The sequence below is a fragment of the Ambystoma mexicanum genome, chromosome 4p (assembly GCF_040938575.1).
Source record: "Ambystoma mexicanum isolate Mex_15411 chromosome 4p, UKY_AmexF1_1, whole genome shotgun sequence".
Lineage (NCBI taxonomy): Eukaryota > Metazoa > Chordata > Amphibia > Caudata > Ambystomatidae > Ambystoma > Ambystoma mexicanum.
Window position 1 is genome coordinate 31130015 of NC_090927.1, and position 19720 is coordinate 31149734.

Consider the following 19720-nt stretch of genomic DNA (forward strand, 5'->3'; position numbering starts at 1 on the left):
GCTGGGGGGTGGGGGTGGTGGGGGACATGAGTTGGACATGGGTGGGGGCCTGCTGGCAGGTGCCCCACAGTGCTGGGGGGTGGGGGTGGTGGGGGACATGAGTTGGACATGGGTGGGGGCCTGCTGGCAGGTGCCCCACAGTGCTGGGGGGTGGGGGGGCGGGGGACATGAGTTGGACATGGGTGGGGGCCTGCTGGCAGGTGCCCCACAGTGCTGGGGGGTGGGGGTGGTGGGAGACATGAGTGGGGGCCTGGTGGAGGGTGACCCTGCACTGCTGGGGGGTGGGGGTGGTGGGTGACATGAGTGGGGGCCTGGTGGAGGGTGCCCCTGGTGGCTGGGGGGTGGGGGTGGTGGTAGACATGAGTGGGGGCCTGGTGGAGGGTGACCCTGGTGGCTGGGGGGTGGGGGTGGTGGTAGACATGAGTGGGGGCCTGGTGGAGGGTGACCCTGCACTGCTGGGGTGTGGGGGTGGTGGGTGACATGAGTGGGGGCCTGGTGGAGGGTGACCCTGCACTGCTGGGGTGTGGGGGTGGTGGGTGACATGAGTGGGGGCCTGGTGGAGGGTGACCCTGCACTGCTGGGGTGTGGGGGTGGTGGGTGACATGAGTGGGGGCCTGGTGGAGGGTGACCCTGGTGGCTGGGGGGTGGGGGTGGTGGGAGACATGAGTGGGGGCCTGGTGGAGGGTGACCCTGGTGGCTGGGGGGTGGGGGTGGTGGGAGACATGAGTTGGACATGGGTGGGGGCCTGCTGGCAGGTGCCCCACAGTGCTGGGGGGTGGGGGTGGTGGGGGACATGAGTTGGACATGGGTGGGGGCCTGCTGGCAGGTGCCCCACAGTGCTGGGGGGTGGGGGGGTGGGGGACATGAGTTGGACATGGGTGGGGGCCTGCTGGCAGGTGCCCCACAGTGCTGGGGTGTGGGGGTGGTGGGTGACATGAGTGGGGGCCTGGTGGAGGGTGACCCTGGTGGCTGGGGGGTGGGGGTGGTGGGAGACATGAGTTGGACATGGGTGGGGGCCTGCTGGCAGGTGCCCCACAGTGCTGGGGGGTGGGGGGGGTGGGGGACATGAGTTGGACATGGGTGGGGGCCTGCTGGCAGGTGCCCCACAGTGCTGGGGGGTGGGGGTGCAAGGGGACACGAGTTGGTGTTCATTAGTTCAAGGAGACATGTGCCTTTGCTGGGGGGCATGCCCATGGTGGGTGGGCTGCCTGCGGGACATGACCAGGGATGCAGGGTAGTCCCCTGTGGTGTGGGCTGCCTGCAGGGGCCGTGGAGGGTGTACAGGGTACACCTGGGAGGACCCACACTGTCAAATCACATGTGGAACTTCCCGCGCACCCCTGAAATACACGCGCCCAGGCTGTTCGCGTGTGGAACTTCCCGCGCACCCCTGGAATACACGCGCCCAGGCTGTTCGCGTGTGGAACTTCCCGCGCACCCCTGAAATACACGCGCCCAGGCTGTTCGCGTGTGGAACTTCCCGCGCACCCCTGGAATACACGCGCCCAGGCTGTTCGCGTGTGGAACTTCCCGCGCACCCCTGGAATACACGCGCCCAGGCTGTTCGCGTGTGGAACTTCCCGCGCACCCCTGAAATACACGCGCCCAGGCTGTTCGCGTGTGGAACTTCCCGCGCACCCCTGAAATACACGCGCCCAGGCTATTCGCGTGTGGAACTTCCCGCGCACCCCTGAAATACACGCGCCCAGGCTATTCGCGTGTGGAACTTCCCGCGCACCCCTGGAATACACGCGCCCAGGCTATTCGCGTGTGGAACTTCCCGCGCACCCCTGAAATACACGCGCCCAGGCTATTCGCGTGTGGAACTTCCCGCGCACCCCTGAAATACACGCGCCCAGGCTATTCGCGTGTGGAACTTCCCGCGCACCCCTGGAATACACGCGCCCAGGCTATTCGCGTGTGGAACTTCCCGCGCACCCCTGAAATACACGCGCCCAGGCTATTCGCGTGTGGAACTTCCCGCGCACCCCTGAAATACACGCGCCCAGGCTATTCGCGTGTGGAACTTCCCGCGCACCCCTGAAATACACGCGCCCAGGCTATTCGCGTGTGGAACTTTCCGCGCACCCCTGGAATACACGCGCCCAGGCTATTCGCGTGTGGAACTTCCCGCGCACCCCTGAAATACACGCGCCCAGGCTATTCGCGTGTGGAACTTCCCGCGCACCCCTGAAATACACGCGCCCAGGCTATTCGCGTGTGGAACTTCCCACGCACCCCTGGAATACACGCGCCCAGGCTATTCGCGTGTGGAACTTCCCGCGCACCCCTGAAATACACGTAGCCCGCTCCCCCAGACCCGATCGCGTGTGAAACTTCACGCGAACCCCTGTGATGCACGTACCCTGCTGAAATCGCGTGTTAGACTTCCCGCGCACCCCGGTATACACGCACACGTATTTTTTGTCAGCGGGTGTCCGTGTTTGTGGGTACCCCTTTGCACGTCTTTTTTCCTGGAGGGCCACAGTATGGGACATTCATCATGGCAGTATATAGGTGCGATTTGTTGGCGCACCTTTTGGCGCACATTTCTTACAGCCGCAGAGACGCTACCGCCTGCTTTCTTGTGGCGGTCGTGTTTGTGCCTGTGCGCTGGTTTGAGCGTGCGCTTTTTTCCCCTATTCTATTCCATGAATACGTGTTGTAGGCGAGCGTGTGGGCGTTCCGCGCACTTGTGCCCTGTACTTCCCCCGTGACGCCCACGTTTTGGCAAGTTGTTCCCCATTCCGAGTGTTACGCCCGTGTTCCGCCTACTTTTGTTGCGTGCGCCGCGCTATGTGCGATTTTCGCTGTGGCCTGTGCGATTTTCGCAGTGACCTGGCGCACGCTGTTAGATGGCCTGTGCGCCAACGTGCGCCGCGCACTTTTTATCGCACATCCGCTGGTTTTCTCGCGCACGGCCTTCCATGAATCGACGTGCGCTGCTTTTCGTGCGATTTTCGCGATTGCACTGCGATTTTCGCTATTCCACTGCGATTCGCACGTTTTTGCCCACTTGCGCCGCGCTAATTATTCCATGAATCGGCCTCACAGTGTTTCCACGGTGGATGACAGCCCCTGTTATGTACATGCTATGCAACAATTCTCATCTGATTCCCGAAATGTCAAGGGTTCTCGTGTAAAACACCTCCGCACCTTTGATATCGAGGTAAAAGTTAAGAAGACTGAATTAAGAAAGCAGGTGAGAAGGTTACTAAAAGGCTCGCTAGAACCTTTTGCTAGCAACCTTGAAGAAATAAAACGATTAAAAACTGAATATAAAAGATGGCTATTTAGTCGTCGAGCGCTTCAATATCAGCGCGATGGCGAAGTCATGCTGAGGCAAATAATGTCTAAATCTTCAGGGGGAATATGGGCACTTCTGAATTCTGCTTGTAATCAACATCGAATTACACTTCAAATCAATTCCATCTCTGAAAGCAATTGGGAAGCGTATTTTACTAACATATATAACTCCCCATTGCCTGATGTTAGTCAAATTAAGCACGTCAAGAGCAACAGGACTTGATGGACTACACAATGCACAAATCAAACAGGATAAGGAATTATGGTCTGAAATATTATATCTCATCTTTAAAGAAATCATGAGCTTGGGGAAACTGCCTCATTCCTGGCAAGCATCTGTGATTCTCCCCATATATAAAAAAAAGTGATCGAACAAACCCTTCATCCTATAGACCAATCACCCTGTTGGATTGTCCAGGAAAACTTTTTGTTCGCTTGGTTTTGAAGGAGTTCAACAACTGGTTAGACAGTTTGAACTATAGAGATCCTTACCAGATGGGTTTTATTCCTGGATTAGGCACGGCCATTAACCTAACAGTCTTGCAAGCCATTATTATGCATGGGAAAGACTTGAAAAAACCTACTTATGCTGCTTTTGTTGACTTCAAGTCTGCTTTTGATCTTGTTCCAAGAGAACTGCTCTTTAAGAAGTTATTAGACCTTAAATGTCCTTGGTACATACTAAAATGGATTGTAGAATTCCACTCTAACACATCCATACAAATCAGGATAAACAATAAACGCTTATTGTCTGCACCGATAAGTATGGCTCGCGGTTTGAAGCAGGGGTGCCTTCTGGCATCTGCCTTATTTAATTTTTTCATCTGGGATATTGGAAACGGGTTTTCAAATGTCATCACCGATCCTGTGAAGCTTCAAGAAGCGAGAATTAATCGGTTTCTTTATGCGGATGACACGGTTCTCATCTCTCAAACACCAATTGGTTTATGCAATATGCTAAATGTCATAGATATTTATGCTAGTAAAAATTGCATTAGCATCAATCTTTTGAAGACCCAAGTTATCCAATTTGGTGAAAGAAAGAACCAAAAGAGTAAACAATGGTGCCTGCAAAAAGTGGCATTGAAAGTTGTACACGCTTACATCTATTTGGGTACTTGTGTTAATGATGACATCTCGGACAAACCATACGAGGAGCATCTCCTGATAAAACAAAAAACAGCTCTATCTCAGATGCCATTGATTCACAAAAAGTATTGCAAATTCTCAGTTAAACCATTAATTGTATACTTTAAACAAAATACATACCCACTATACTGTATGGATCTGAGTCTAAAAAATGTCAAGCGTATTCCTAGTGGTTGAAATTTGAAAGTACATATTGGAAAAAGTCACTGATGTTGCCTATGTCGGAATCCATGTGTGTCATCAGACATGAGTTGGGTTTGCTCTCAATTTAAGCAATATATAAGTGGAAAATCTGCCAACTTTTTAGGAAATGCATAATGACAGAAAACAAGACTGGATTGCTTCTCATGTTGTCTAATTATTTGCTACATTCTAATGATAAATTTGCAAAGATCTGGCGCTCCTTTGCTTACAAAATTTTGAATGGTGCTAATAAACCTCATGAACTATTATTTGAGAACCCTGATAAAGCAAAATCTAAACTTTGGAAGCATGATTGGATTAAAACAAGAACGGCCTGCCTGTCATTGCAAAAATTTAATCAAAACCCATTTAATCATAAATGTCTCGGTCAAACTGAAAAATACTTGATACAATCTCCAAGCCCGTCTCAGCGCTCTGATTTCCTGAGATTCAGGCTAAATATATGGCCTACAAGGGAAATAATGGCAAAATGGGGTAGAATCCCAAAGAAAAATATCCAATGTCGCTTTTGTATGAAAGATAATGAGACATTGAAACACTTAGCGGTGGAATGTGAAGCTTTATTGCCTGCAAGAATATTGTATTTTAAACATTTATTTGATTCTAATCATACATTATACAAGGATGATCTATGGATAAAATTATTTGTGGGACTGTCTAAACCCTTAAGAAATGCTATTGTAAAATATCTTAATCAACTGATGCCTAAGGCCATTAACAAATTTGGAGTGCATGAAACATCAAGGGTGAATCAAACATGAATTCATATTTCTCTATCTCAAAGTTGAATGCAATACAATGAACCATCCAAAAAATTGTTTTGTATGTTAGTACATGTTGACTATCTTTAATGTAAATAGAAATAACTTGAATGTGAAGAATGTATACGATCTAGCTATGTCCATATTTGGGGGTTTTATTTTATTGCTGTAATGTTTTATATGAATCTGTTTACTTGTTTTATGTGCTTATTATTTTTATCTGTAATGTTGAAAGGTTAGATTATCTTCTGACCAAAACAACAATAAAAAAAAAATAAAAAAAATGTTCTAATGTTTTCATGCGTCAAAAAAGCTCTTGAGTTTGACCAGAAGCCGAGGCAAGGCACGAGGGGCGATTCATGCCAGTCATCCTTAATATGGGTTATGCCCAGTTCAACATGCACAACATGATTGGGGGCAGAATTAGGAAGCCCCAATCACTTTTTCTAAAAGTTGTTCTCGATAACCTCAAAGGCGAGTGTATTTTCCGGCCCCCACAATGCCGCACCACAGTTAGTAGCTGCCTTAACTTGTGCGCGATACACTGCCATAGTTGGATTCAGTGGTTGGCCTTGGCGCATCTTCGTGAACCTTGAGATGCCTCCCAGTGCCTGTTTCATTTTGATGTCTTCACTCTGGACATGGGCCGCCCCCTCCATTTTTCCGAGAAGCTTATGCCCAAGTAATCACATTTGGTTACCCTGGGGATGATGGACCCTTTGCCTCCCATGCTGCACATTGTGATTTTCTTATTCCCTCTCCCACGGCTACATGCCATCTCTGCGGACTGCTGGTATGTATTGTTAACTTTAAAGCAGTCATAACATCGGTGTAAACATTTATGAGCTTGTGAAGGGCTTTCGTGTCCGAGCAATAAGAACCATGTCATCGGCATAAGCTAACAGTGGGAGGGCTTTAGCGCCCACCCGAGGTTAGGATGTGGTTGAGTCCACAAGGGTTTTGTACACACGCCGATAACATGTAAGGTAAATAAAGCTGGCACAAGAACACAGCCCTGGCGAACGCCCGTTGCCACCTGAAAATAGCTTGTGCATTGGCCACGTTCCCCAAAAAGGACACAAGCCCTGGTGTCCTCATGAATCACTTGTTAGACCTTTAGTAACTCAGCAGGGCAACCCGTGGACTTGCACACCCTCCACAGAGAAGCTCTGTCCACCCTGTCAGAAGTCCAAATAAACCGATTCGGCCCCTGCCAAAAACAGAGGACTCTCCCAATAAATACAAAGTGAGGGCTTGATCGCGTCTGCCAAATCATGGCCTAAAGCCATATTGGACTTCCGAAAGAACTTGGCTAATTAAAATCCAGTCCTCAACATGTTGTAGTATCACACAGCCCAAAACCTTGAAGGAGGTGTCGAGCAGTGAAATTAGCCAGTAGGCCAAAGGGCTTCCAGGATCTCAGTTTTTGAAAATGGGATGAATAATTGCACATTTCCAGGATTGTGGTTAAATGCCTGTTTTCAAAAAGTAATTAAAACAGACTGCCAAATATGGGGGCCCACAAATCCATTTATCCCTTGTACAAATCTGCAGGGACCGCATCCGGTCCCGGAGCACAATTATGTGACTGTTGGTCAGCTGCCGTCTCCACCTCCTTCAGAGTTAGCCGTATCGAGGAACGACGGGTTCCACCCGTGTACCTATTCGGATGTCCCTGATATAAGGATGAAAAATTATCAAACCAGGATTTAGCTGCAACATGTTTTCCCCTGTGTGTCTTGACTCTTTTGCATGGTGGGCCTCCTGCAACAAACTCCCAAAATGTCTCAGTGTCCCTTAGGGAGACGGCCTGCAAAAGATCTTCCTGTGCTTTATTCTCCAGCGTCTCTTTTAGAATTGCTTTGACAACCTCTCCCCTAGTATTATCCTTTTTTTTTAGAATCCCCAGTAAATCATTGTGCGCGTTCCGGCACGATTTGTCAAACCAGCCAACCCTCTTGCTATTCCTTTGTTGAGGTCATGCTGAAAGGAATCAGTCAAGGCTCTCCACAGATACTTAGACCAGGAGATGATCTGGAGAGGATCAGCATCCTGGTCAAGGATAGACAGAATGTACTGTACATTAACTGATGCCACTTTGTATTGGTCCAAAGTAGGATCTCATTTCGCCCATTTTGCTCTACGGTCACAGTGTGGATCTGCAGTAGGACACCTGTTTAAGGGCCAACCTCAGTGCGAAACGGTCCCTAGCAACTTCCTGTACGACCCTAAAGTGCAATATTAATGTCCAGTGTTGGACATGCATGCAGAAGTAATCAATAGTGGATGAGCTCTGGGCATTAATGAATGTCGGCTTACCAGGTACACCAGATTCCGTGCGTCCATTAGGAGAACGCATGCCCCACTCCATTGACCACATGCCTAAATGTAAACCCCTAGAGCACGCCCGGTCATCAATCATCTGCGGGGCGCAGTCCCATAGGCAGTGTCCTCACCAGAGTCGACAAGGGCAGTTGGAATACCATTGCCTTATTTCCCAAGACCAATACCGTTTGGTCATCCAGGCAATCGAGAATAGTACAATCCAACAGATCTTTCAGCCCCCTGAGATGAATGACTTCCGAAGCATGAGGGCTCTTATAGAAATGAACCAGCAGTAGTTTCTCTCCTTGCTTGGGTGTCACAATAACATATTGAATGCGAGTGGTGTTCGTTTTCCTTACCCTGATGCGATAATTCAGAGATGATTTAATCAGAGTCGTCAAGCCCCCATAGCAACGTCCTCTTTTGTTCTTGCGTGCCGGAATGATAGGTAAAGGGAACACATCCATCCAGCAGCACAGATTCAGGAGCCCAAGGTTCCTGTAGAAGGATATCATGTTGCTTCATGGGCGCCACCACACCCAATCGCTCCTACGTAGACGCATACCCTTCTATGTTGCAGCTGAAAATGGTGCCCTCATTCCCTGCAGAGTTGTCAACCAGTTCAACAAAACTCCTAGTCATTCGAGTTCTTCAATTCGATTTGATGTAATCGCTACTACACTGCCATTCCAGTCACCCTGCCCTCTTGCACCCGCACTAGGTGGGCATCCAGACTTCCAGGACTTAGATGACGGGACCCTCATTTTGCAGATCCTTTGCTTGGAGGGTAAAATGCAGCCAGGGGAATGAATTTGCTCACCCTACTGAGATCGTGCCTATTATGCCTAGAGTCCAGGGCAGAGACCAAATAGTCCAACAAAGCTGGCATTGCTACGGTGACAAACACATGGTCACCCTCCCCAGATTTAGCCGTTTGGCACACCCAAGATGCACTTCTAGCCATAAGAAAGTTTTGTGGATTTATCTTCATAGCAGTTAGGTGAGTTGTTGAGTGAGTGCTGTGTGTGAATGTTCCATGAATGTCATTTGGGGGCCTTAGCTGGATGTGAGAGGGTGGCCAGTGGGTGTCCCTTAGTGCCGCTTGATATCTGCTGATATCTACACGTCTCAACCTGACCGTGTATCCTGTAATGTACCTGCAAGTAACTGGAACCATACAGCTATACATATGTACAATAAAGCAACCTGGATTTGCTGCTATGGCTCCACAGCTGGTCTGTGTGTGGCATTGAGCCTCTATGTTTATTTATAAAATTGGCGAGGAGTTGAACCATGAAAACCCATCTGAGAAGGAACAGGAATGGACAAAAACCAACATCAAGTGAGGAGAGCTTTTGGGGGCTGAGGGAGCAGCTAAAGATAGTCACCCGCCGTTGCCCCATCTGTTCAATACATCTATCCTCTCCCAGCATATAAATGAGAATAAGGACGGGTCAGTGTTTCGTTAATACTAACGCATTATGTTGCAGACTTTTTTTTACCTACTTGAACAATGTGTTGGTACATAACAAATTCAGATGACATGTGTTTGCCGTCTGATACCTAGTGCGTCATTGTGTTGTTGGAGCTGGGGCTGTTACAGGAAAATGTGCTTTATTTTGCATTTAGGGTAATGTTTCGGTTCACCTGTGGTTAGGTTACAGCTGCCATGAGGGCCTGCCTCAGATATAGAGCAGCAGCAGGGGATTAGGGCAAACACTCTGGACTGTCCTCCAAATGGACATAAAAGATGGGAAATAAAAAAGGGGTGAAAGGTAAAAATGTTAAATAACAAGGTAACATGGTTTCATGTTTTGGGACTGCCTCTTCATGGAGTTATTTGTGCACTACAAGAAATGTTATGGACTGCCCTCCAAATGGGCATTTAAAGTGGATTTAAATCCAATGCATCCTGGCTATAGATACATGTACAAATGAATGGCAATTGTTTTTCACTTTCGGTTTAATCTTCTTTTTATAATAGTTTAAGAAGTTACAGTGTTTCATAACATATTTAAATTTGGTTCTGCCAGCTGATTTATTTGTTATATATTGTCATATGGATAAGAGTCCTGAAATGCAGTGGTGCGTGTGTTGTGTATGCTTTGCACATGTGTGGTATATGCTAGAAGGTATTGTGTGCATGTACATTAGAGAGACAATACTTGGGCGTATGTTGCACGGGTCGAGGATGAATGAATATGGTTCACTTCCTGTGTTTTCATGTTAGGTGTGATATGGCACCACCCGTGTGAGAGGTATGCATGCATGCATGTTTTACTTTGCTGCTTCACTCCACCTATTCCGCGTGTTCACGCATGAGTGTGGTCAGTGCATGCAGAGAAGGCTCTGTGAGAGTGTGTATGTGTTTGGTGATGCTTAAATGCATACTAGGACAGTTGTGGTGTGGTGATCATTGTGTATAATGCGAGTCCTTCATTTTGGTTCTTAGGGCTATACCTAATCTTGTGGTACTCTCTTATGGTGGTAAAGTGGTATTGTGTTATGAAGGTAAGGCCCTACATGGTGTGACATAACCTCCCTCTATTGCCTGTATTCTATTTAGGGTCAACTTTAAACACAGATGTTCAGGCTTTGTACACTTGAAATCTTGACAGCGCTACCGGTCACCCCAGCAACTTATCTACGAGGCTGGGTTACTGCTTTGCTAGCAGATCTATTCAGCTGTCAACATGCAGAGCCGAAATATTGCACACTCACACACTCTAACTGCTGCCCACAAAGCATCACTCTCATGAGAGCCTTTCCCTTCTTGCCGTTATAAGCAGATTAAACACAGTGACTCAAATGTCACAAAAATGTTTCAGACACAAAATCTTTTTTTAAAGTGTGTTTGTCTTGGTGGATAACTTACCACTGGCATGCAGAATTCATTACATAACAATATTCGGTAGTGCAAATGTGAAAGAGCATTAACAAAAAAAACAGTTTCAGAAATAAACACCATTCAATGATAATGAACTGTAACCAGTTTCCCCGACCTTGGACCGTGGGATAAGCCACACTAATAACAAATTATTGTGCCTTTTATAAATATATTTGCATGTAACATTGAGCAAATGCACATTGAAACTTCTGGCTGAAGAAGGAAAAATCCATCCATTCATCCATTCATCCATCCATTCATCCATTCATCCATTCATCCATTCATCCATTCATCCATCCATTCATCCATTCATCCATTCATCCATCCATCCATTCATTCATGCCCTCCCGTTTTTACCTGCATGCTCACCTTGCACATGGACGATTCTCCCTCTGTGTCAGCTTGGCAGCAAATGCAGTCGACCTCCAGCACCCAGGGAGGATGCAAACTCTATGCAAGAATAACTGCTCCCCGTCTATCGTCTGCTCTCCGCTCAGCTGTTGTTCGTCTGCCTGGAAACCTCTGTCAGCCTGCTGCCTGGAAAGAACATTTGACCCTCTCCACTGCTCGTCTGCCAGGATGTCTGCCGTTCCTCTCTGAGCAACATCTGCCTCCACCCTCTCTGCCAGCCACATTCAAACAGAATCCTTTCCCTTCCTGAATCATACCACTAAACCCCAAGTGGTATTACTGTTGGACAACAAAATGATACTTTTCCCTTCCTTTTGGCCCTGGCTTAACAATAATACCTCTCAGCAAAGCACATTCCTTTTTCGCAATCTATGTCATGCTGCAAGAAATCGCACAGCCAGAGAATACTTGCATGTTTTAAAACCATTGCACAAAAAGCACTTCAATTTCGGCCTGTCAACTGGGCCTGCTTTGCACTGCTTTGTTAAAGTCATGTTATAAATTATGGGGTAAGGGTCTTAATGGATTAGTTTGGATTAGTATGTACACAGTGCAAACCGGACAGCTCACCTGTTTACCCTGAACTCTTAGCATTTTAAACACGTCCTTACTGCAAGAATGTGCATTTCCATGTGTAATATGCACTAACCATTTGATGCCTGTATTCTCCATATGAATCCCCTTATCATTATTTGCTGCTCACTTACTGCCTCCATATACAGTATTCCTACAGAGATGATTGCATTGTTTTGGTCTGGTATGTGAGGGTTGAAGTTGCTGGATTATGTACCCCTTCTGTGTTTGTTGTTCCTACTATGGGCAGCACCACCCTCCCTGAGTGTTAGCTTGTTGGACTTTTTCGGCTTGGAAGTCCTGCCCAGGCTCTGCATCGACGCAGTGCATTGCATCCTGGTCAGGTGTTTGGTAATTTGTGATCCCCCCATCCTGTTTCCCCAACTCTCGGTGTGTAGTTTGTCTCGTGTGTGTTTCCCACATTGGGTGTTGTTCCAGGGTGTGGCAGGCCCTGTATCCAGGAGTGGCAGCTTTGGATGGGAGGTTGTTAGTTGTGGAGAAGGAACACTGTGTTTGTTGTGTTGTATCTGCATGTGTGTATGTTGTTTTGGTTGTGTGTGACTTTCTGTATGAATGGGAGATGTTGTGGTGTAGGACTGTTTATAGGATCGGAGCCCTGTTATAATGTGAGTTAGTCTTGTTCTGTCTCACTGGCCAGTAATGCATGCTGATGGAATGTTGGTGAATGTATGATAGACAGCGCAGGAGAATGTTGAGTGATTGTTTTATGCAAGTGTTCCATGAATGTCAGCTGGGGGCCTGAGCTGGGGGCCTGAGCTGGATGTGAGAGGGTGGCCGGTGGGTGTCCCTTGGTGCCGCTTGATATCTGCTGATATCTACCCGTCTTAACCTGGCCATGTATCCTGTAATATACCTGCAAGTATATGGAACTGTACAGATATACACATTTACAATACAGCACCCTGGATTTACTGCTATGGCTCCACAGCTGGTCTGTGTGTGGACTTTGAGTCTCTCTATGTTTATTTATAACAAGCCCTTCTTCTGTAAAAAAATAAAAAGAAACTCTTTTAAACTGCTAGCATACCGGAGGGAGCAGCAGGGTTTGAATAGCCATCACCCTGTGTTCAGGGGAAGGGTGTGCATGGTCCATAATGACAACGAGCTGTCATCTCTGAGACTTTTGTACTTGGGTCTACCAAAGACTTGAACATGCAGGCTGTTACTAGCACTGTATTCCTCCGAACGCAGGTGTGATAGCTATGGCCATTTTAGTGCAAGTGGTGTTACTCCAGAAATCCACAAAAACACAATTTTTCAAAAGAAAATTATATTCAAACATGGAAATTGGTATGGCTAAATTTTGTACCAATAATACGTGCAAAATATCAGACAGTTAGCTTGTATAATCTGGAATTTCTTTAATGACTTATTTTTCTATTGATAACTTGGCAAATGTGTTTAAAAGTCCCTGAGACATTGTATTTCTCAAGAATGTCTTTATTGCCATTCGAGAAGAGGAACTTTTCCGGCTGGAGAGTAGAGTAAACTTACTTGCTAATTTCATTTATTAAGAATGTCTTTATTGTCATTTAAGGAGAGCAACTTTGCCGAATGGAGAGTAGAGGAGTGTTACTGGGTCATTTAATTTATTAAGAATGTCTTTACTGTCATTGGAGTAGAAGAACTTTGACAGCTTGAGAGTAGAGGAGTGTTTCTGGGTAATTTCATTTATTAAGAAAGTCTCTATTGTCATTCGAGTAGAGGAACTTTGCCGGCTGGAGAGTAAAGTATTGTTGCTGGGTCATTTCACTTATTGAGAATGTTTTTATTGTTATTTGAGTAGAGGAACTTTGTTGGCTTGAGAGTAGAGGAGCATTACTGGGTCATGTAATTTATTAAGAATGTCTTTATTGTCATTTGAGTAGAGGAACTTTGACAGCTTGAGAGTAGAGTATCGCTTGTGGGTCATTTCATTTATTAAGAAAGTCTCTAATGTCATTCGAGTAGAGGAACTTTCCCGGCTGGAGAGTAGAGTATCGCTGGTGGGTCATTTCATTTATTAAGAAAGTCTCTAATGTCATTCGAGTGGAGGAACTTTCCCGGCTGGAGAGTAGAGTAACGCTGGTGGGTCATTTAATTTATTAGGAATGCTTTACTGCCATTCGAGTGGAGGAACTTTCCCGGCTGGAGAGTAGAGTATCGCTGGTGGGTCATTTCATTTATTAGGAATGCTTTACTGCCATTCGAGTGGAGGAACTTTCCCGGCTGGAGAGTAGAGTATCGCTGGTGGGTCATTTCATTTATTAAGAAAGTCTCTAATGTCATTCGAGTGGAGGAACTTTCCCGGCTGGAGAGTAGAGTATCGCTGGTGGGTCATTTCATTTATTAGGAATGCTTTACTGCCATTCGAGTGGAGGAACTTTCCCGGCTGGAGAGTAGAGTATCGCTGGTGGGTCATTTCATTAATATCTGAACTTATTGATGCTGCTTAAGGAAGGAAAGAGGGAAAGAAATAAAGAAGGAAAGGGAAAGAAAGAAAAATAGAAGGAAAGAAAGAAAGAAAGAAAGAAAGAAAGAAAGAAAGAAAGAAAGAAAGAAAGAAAGAAAGAAAGAAAGGAAAGAAGAAAAAGGAAAGCAAGAAGGAAAGGACGAAAGAAAGAAATGAGAGAGAGAATGAAATAAGGAAAGAACTATGAAAGAAAGAAAGAAAGAAAGAAAGAAAGAAAGAAAGAAAGAAAGAAAGAAAAAGGGAAAAAGAAAGAAAGACAGAAAGACAGAACAAGGGAAAGAAAGAAAGAAAGAAAGAAAGAAAGAAAGAAAGAAAGAAAGAAAGAAAGAAAGAAAGAAAGAATGAAAGAAAGAAAGAAAGAAAGAAAGAAAGAAAGGCAGGAAGACAGAAAAAGGGAAAGATGGAAAGAAAGAAAGAAAGAAAGAAAGAAAGAAAGAAAGAAAGAAAGAAAGAAAAGAGAAGGAACGAAGGAAAGAAGGGAAAAAGAAAAAGGAAAGCAAGAAGGAAAGGAAGAAAGAAATGAGAGAGAGAATGAAATAAGGAAAGAACTATGAAAGAGAGATAGAAAGAAAGAAAGAACGAAATAAAGAAAGAAACAAAGAAAAAGGGAAAAAAGAAAGAAAGAAAGACAGAAAGACAGAACAAGGGAAAGATTGAAAGACAAGAAAGAAAGAAAGAAAGAAAGAAAGAAAGAAAGAAAGAAAGAAAGAAAGAGAGAAAGAAAGAAAGAAAGGCAGGAAGACAGAAAAAGGGAAAGATGGAAAGAAAGAAAGAAAGAAAGAAAGAAAGAAAGAAAGAAAGAAAGAAAGAAAGAAAGAAAGAAAGAAAGAAAGAAAGAAAAGAGAAGGAACGAAGGAAAGAAGGGAAAAAGAAAAAGGAAAGCAAGAAGGAAAGGACGAAAGAAAGAAATGAGAGAGAGAATGAAATAAGGAAAGAACTATGAAAGAAAGAAAGAAAGAAAGAAAGAAAGAAAGAAAGAAAGAAAGAAAGAAAGAAAGAAAGAAAGAAAAGAAAGAAAGAAGGAAAGAAAAAGGGAAAAAAGAAAGAAAGACAGAAAGACAGAACAAGGGAAAGATTGAAAGAAAGAAAGAAAGAAAGAAAGAAAGAAAGAAAAGAGAAGGAACGAAGGAAAGAAGGGAAAAAGAAAAAGGAAAGCAAGAAGGAAAGGAAGAAAGAAAGAAATGAGAGAGAGAATGAAATAAGGAAAGAACTATGAAAGAGAGATAGAAAGAAAGAAAGAACGAAATAAAGAAAGAAACAAAGAAAAAGGGAAAAAAGAAAGAAAGAAAGACAGAAAGACAGAACAAGGGAAAGATTGAAAGACAAGAAAGAAAGAAAGAAAGAAAGAAAGAAAGAAAGAAAGAAAGAAAGAAAGAAAGAAAGAGAGAAAGAAAGAAAGAAAGGCAGGAAGACAGAAAAAGGGAAAGATGGAAAGAAAGAAAGAAAGAAAGAAAGAAAGAAAGAAAGAAAGAAAGAAAGAAAGAAAGAAAGAAAGAAGAAGGAACGAAGGAAAGAAGGGAAAAAGAAAAAGGAAAGCAAGAAGGAAAGGACGAAAGAAAGAAATGAGAGAGAGAATGAAATAAGGAAAGAACTATGAAAGAGAGAAAGAAAGAAAGAAAGAAAGAAAGAAAGAAAGAAAGAAAGAAAGAAAGAAAGAAAGAAAGAAAGAAAGAAAGAAAGAAAGAAAGAGGAAAAAAGAAAGACAGAAAGACAGAACAAGGGAAAGAAAGAAAGAAAGAAAGAAAGAAAGAAAGAAAGAAAGAAAGAAAGAAAGAAAGAAAGAAAGAAAGAAAGAAAGAAAGAAAAAGGGAAAGATGGAAAGAAAGAAAGAAAGAAAGAAAGAAAGAAAGAAAGAAAGAAAGAAAGAAAGAAAGAAAGAACAAGGGAAAGATTGAAAGAAAGAAAGAAAGAAAGAAAGAAAGAAAGAAAGAAAGAAAGAAAGAAAGAAAGAAAGAAAGGCAGGAAGACAGAAAAAGGGAAAGAAAGAAAGAAAGAAAGAAAGAAAGAAAGAAAGAAAGAAAGAAAGAAAGAAAGAAAGAAAGAAAGAAAAGAGAAGGAACGAAGGAAAGAAGGGAAAAAGAAAAAGGAAAGCAAGAAGGAAAGGAAGAAAGAAAGAAATGAGAGAGAGAATGAAATAAGGAAAGAACTATGAAAAAGAGATAGAAAGAAAGAAAGAACGAAATAAAGAAAGAAACAAAGAAAAAGGGAAAAAAGAAAGAAAGAAAGACAGAAAGACAGAACAAGGGAAAGATTGAAAGACAAGCAAGAAAGAGAGAAAGAAGGAAAGAAAGAAAGAAAGAAAGAAAGAAAGAAGGAAGGAAAGAAAGAAAGAAAGAAAGAAAGAAAGAAAGAGAGAAAGAAGGAAAGAAAGAAAGAAAGAAAGAAAGAAAGAAAGAAAGAAAGAAAGAAAGGCAGGAAGACAGAAAAAGGGAAAGATGGAAAGAAAGAAAGAAAGAAAGAAAGAAAGAAAGAAAGAAAGAAAGAAAGAAAGAAAGAAAAAAAGAAAGAAAGAAGGAAAGAAAAAGGGAAAAAAGAAAGAAAGACAGAAAGACAGAACAAGGGAAAGATTGAAAGAAAGAAAGAAAGAAAGAAAGGCAGGAAGACAGAAAAAGGGAAAGATGGAAAGAAAGAAAGAAAGAAAGAAAGAAAGAAAAGAGAAGGAACGAAGGAAAGAAGGGAAAAAGAAAAAGGAAAGCAAGAAGGAAAGGAAGAAAGAAAGAAATGAGAGAGAGAATGAAATAAGGAAAGAACTATGAAAGAGAGATAGAAAGAAAGAAAGAACGAAATAAAGAAAGAAACAAAGAAAAAGGGAAAAAAGAAAGAAAGAAAGACAGAAAGACAGAACAAGGGAAAGATTGAAAGACAAGAAAGAAAGAAAGAAAGAAAGAAAGAAAGAAAGAAAGAAAGAAAGAAAGAAAGAAAGAAAGAAAGAAAGAAAGAAAGAAAGAAAGACAGGAAGACAGAAAACGGGAAAGATGGAAAGAAAGAAAGAAAGAAAGAAAGAAAGAAAGAAAGAAAGAAAGAAAGAAAGAAAGAAAAGAGAAGGAACGAAGGAAAGAAGGGAAAAAGAAAAAGGAAAGCAAGAAGGAAAGGACGAAAGAAAGAAATGAGAGAGAGAATGAAATAAGGAAAGAACTATGAAAGAGAGAAAGAAAGAAAGAAAGAAAGAAAGAAAGAAAGAAAGAAAGAAAGAAAGAAAGAAAGAAAGAAAGAAAGAAAAAAAAAGAGAAAAAAGAAAGAAAGACAGAACAAGGGAAAGATTGAAAGACAAGAAAGAAAGAGAGAAAGAAGGAAAGAAAGAAAGAAAGAAAGAAAGAAGGAAGGAAAGAAAGAAAGAAAGAAAGAAAGAAAGAAAGAAAGAAAGAAAGAAAGAAAGAAAGAAAGAAAGAAAGAAAGAAAGGCAGGAAGACAGAAAAAGGGAAAGAAAGAAAGAAAGAAAGAAAGAAAGAAAGAAAGAAAGAAAGAAAGAAAGAAAGAAAGAAAGAAAGAAAAAAAAAGAAAGAAAGAAGGAAAGAAAAAGGGAAAAAAGAAAGAAAGACAGAAAGACAGAACAAGGGGAAGATTGAAAGAAAGAAAGAAAGAAAGAAAGAAAGAAAGAAAGAAAGAAAGAAAGAAAGAAAGAAAGGCAGGAAGACAGAAAAAGGGAAAGATGGAAAGAAAGAAAGAAAGAAAGAAAGAAAGAAAGAAAGAAAAGAGAAGGAACGAAGGAAAGAAGGGAAAAAGAAAAAGGAAAGCAAGAAGGAAAGGAAGAAAGAAAGAAATGAGAGAGAGAATGAAATAAGGAAAGAACTATGAAAGAGAGATAGAAAGAAAGAAAGAACGAAATAAAGAAAGAAACAAAGAAAAAGGGAAAAAAGAAAGAAAGAAAGACAGAAAGACAGAACAAGGGAAAGATTGAAAGACAAGAAAGAAAGAAAGAAAGAAAGAAAGAAAGAAAGAAAGAAAGAAAGAAAGAAAGAAAGAAAGAAAGAAAGAAAGAAAGAAAGAGAGAAAGAAAGAAAGAAAGGCAGGAAGACAGAAAAAGGGAAAGATGGAAAGAAAGAAAGAAAGAAAGAAAGAAAGAAAGAAAGAAAGAAAGAAAGAAAAGAGAAGGAACGAAGGAAAGAAGGGAAAAAGAAAAAGGAAAGCAAGAAGGAAAGGACGAAAGAAAGAAATGAGAGAGAGAATGAAATAAGGAAAGAACTATGAAAGAGAGAAAGAGAGAAAGAAAGAAAGAAAGAAAGAAAGAAAGAAAGAAAAAAAGAAAGAAAGAAAGAAAGAAAAAAAAGGGAAAAAAGAAAGAAAGACAGAAAGACAGAACAAGGGAAAGATAGAAAGAAAGAAAGAAAGAAAGAAAGAAAGACAGAAAAGGGGAAAGATGGAAAGAAAGAAAGAAAGAAAGAAAGAAAGAAAGAAAGAAAGAAAGAAAGAAAGAAAGAACAAGGGAAAGATAGAAAGAAAGAAAGAAAGAAAGAAAGAAAGAAAGAAAGAAAGAAAGAAAGAAAGAAAGAAAGAAAGAAAGAAAGAAAGGCAGGAAGACAGAAAAAGGGAAAGAAAGAAAGAAAGAAAGAAAGAAAGAAAGAAAGAAAGAAAGAAAAGAGAAGGAACGAAGGAAAGAAGGGAAAAAGAAAAAGGAAAGCAAGAAGGAAAGGAAGAAAGAAAGAAATGAGAGAGAGAATGAAATAAGGAAAGAACTATGAAAAAGAGATAGAAAGAAAGAAAGAACTAAATAAAGAAAGAAACAAAGAAAAAGGGAAAAAAGAAAGAAAGAAAGACAGAAAGACAGAACAAGGGAAAGATTGAAAGACAAGAAAGAAAGAGAGAAAGAAGGAAAGAAAGAAAGAAAGAAAGAAAGAAAGAAAGAAAGAAAGAAAGAAAGAAAGAAAGAAAGAAGGGAGGAAAGAAAGAAAGAAAGAAAGAAAGAAAGAAAGAAAGAAAGAAAGAAAGACAGAAAAAGGGAAAGAAAGAAAGAAAGAAAGAAAGAAAGAAAGAAAGAAAGAAAGAAAGAAAAGAAAGAAAGAAGGAAAGAAAAAGGGAAAAAAGAAAGAAAGACAGAAAGACAGAACAAGGGAAAGATTGAAAGAAAGAAAGAAAGAAAGAAAGAAAGGCAGGAAGACAGAAAAAGGGAAAGATGGAAAGAAAGAAAGAAAGAAAGAAAGAAAGAAAGAAAGAAAGAAAGAAAGAAAGAAAAGAGAAGGAACGAAGGAAAGAAGGGAAAAAGAAAAAGGAAAGCAAGAAGGAAAGGAAGAAAGAAAGAAATGAGAGAGAGAATGAAATAAGGAAAGAACTATGAAAGAGAGATAGAAAGAAAGAAAGAACGAAATAAAGAAAGAAACAAAGAAAAAGGGAAAAAAGAAAGAAAGAAAGACAGAAAGACAGAACAAGGGAAAGATTGAAAGACAAGAAAGAAAGAAAGAAAGAAAGAAAGAAAGAAAGAAAGAAAGAGAGAAAGAAAGAAAGAAAGAAAGGCAGGAAGACAGAAAAAGGGAAAGATGGAAAGAAAGAAAGAAAGAAAGAAAGAAAGAAAGAAAGAAAGAAAGAAAGAAAGAAAGAAAGAAAGAAAGAAAGAAAGAAAAGAGAAGGAACGGAGGAAAGAAGGGAAAAAGAAAAAGGAAAGCAAGAAGGAAAGGACGAAAGAAAGAAATGAGAGAG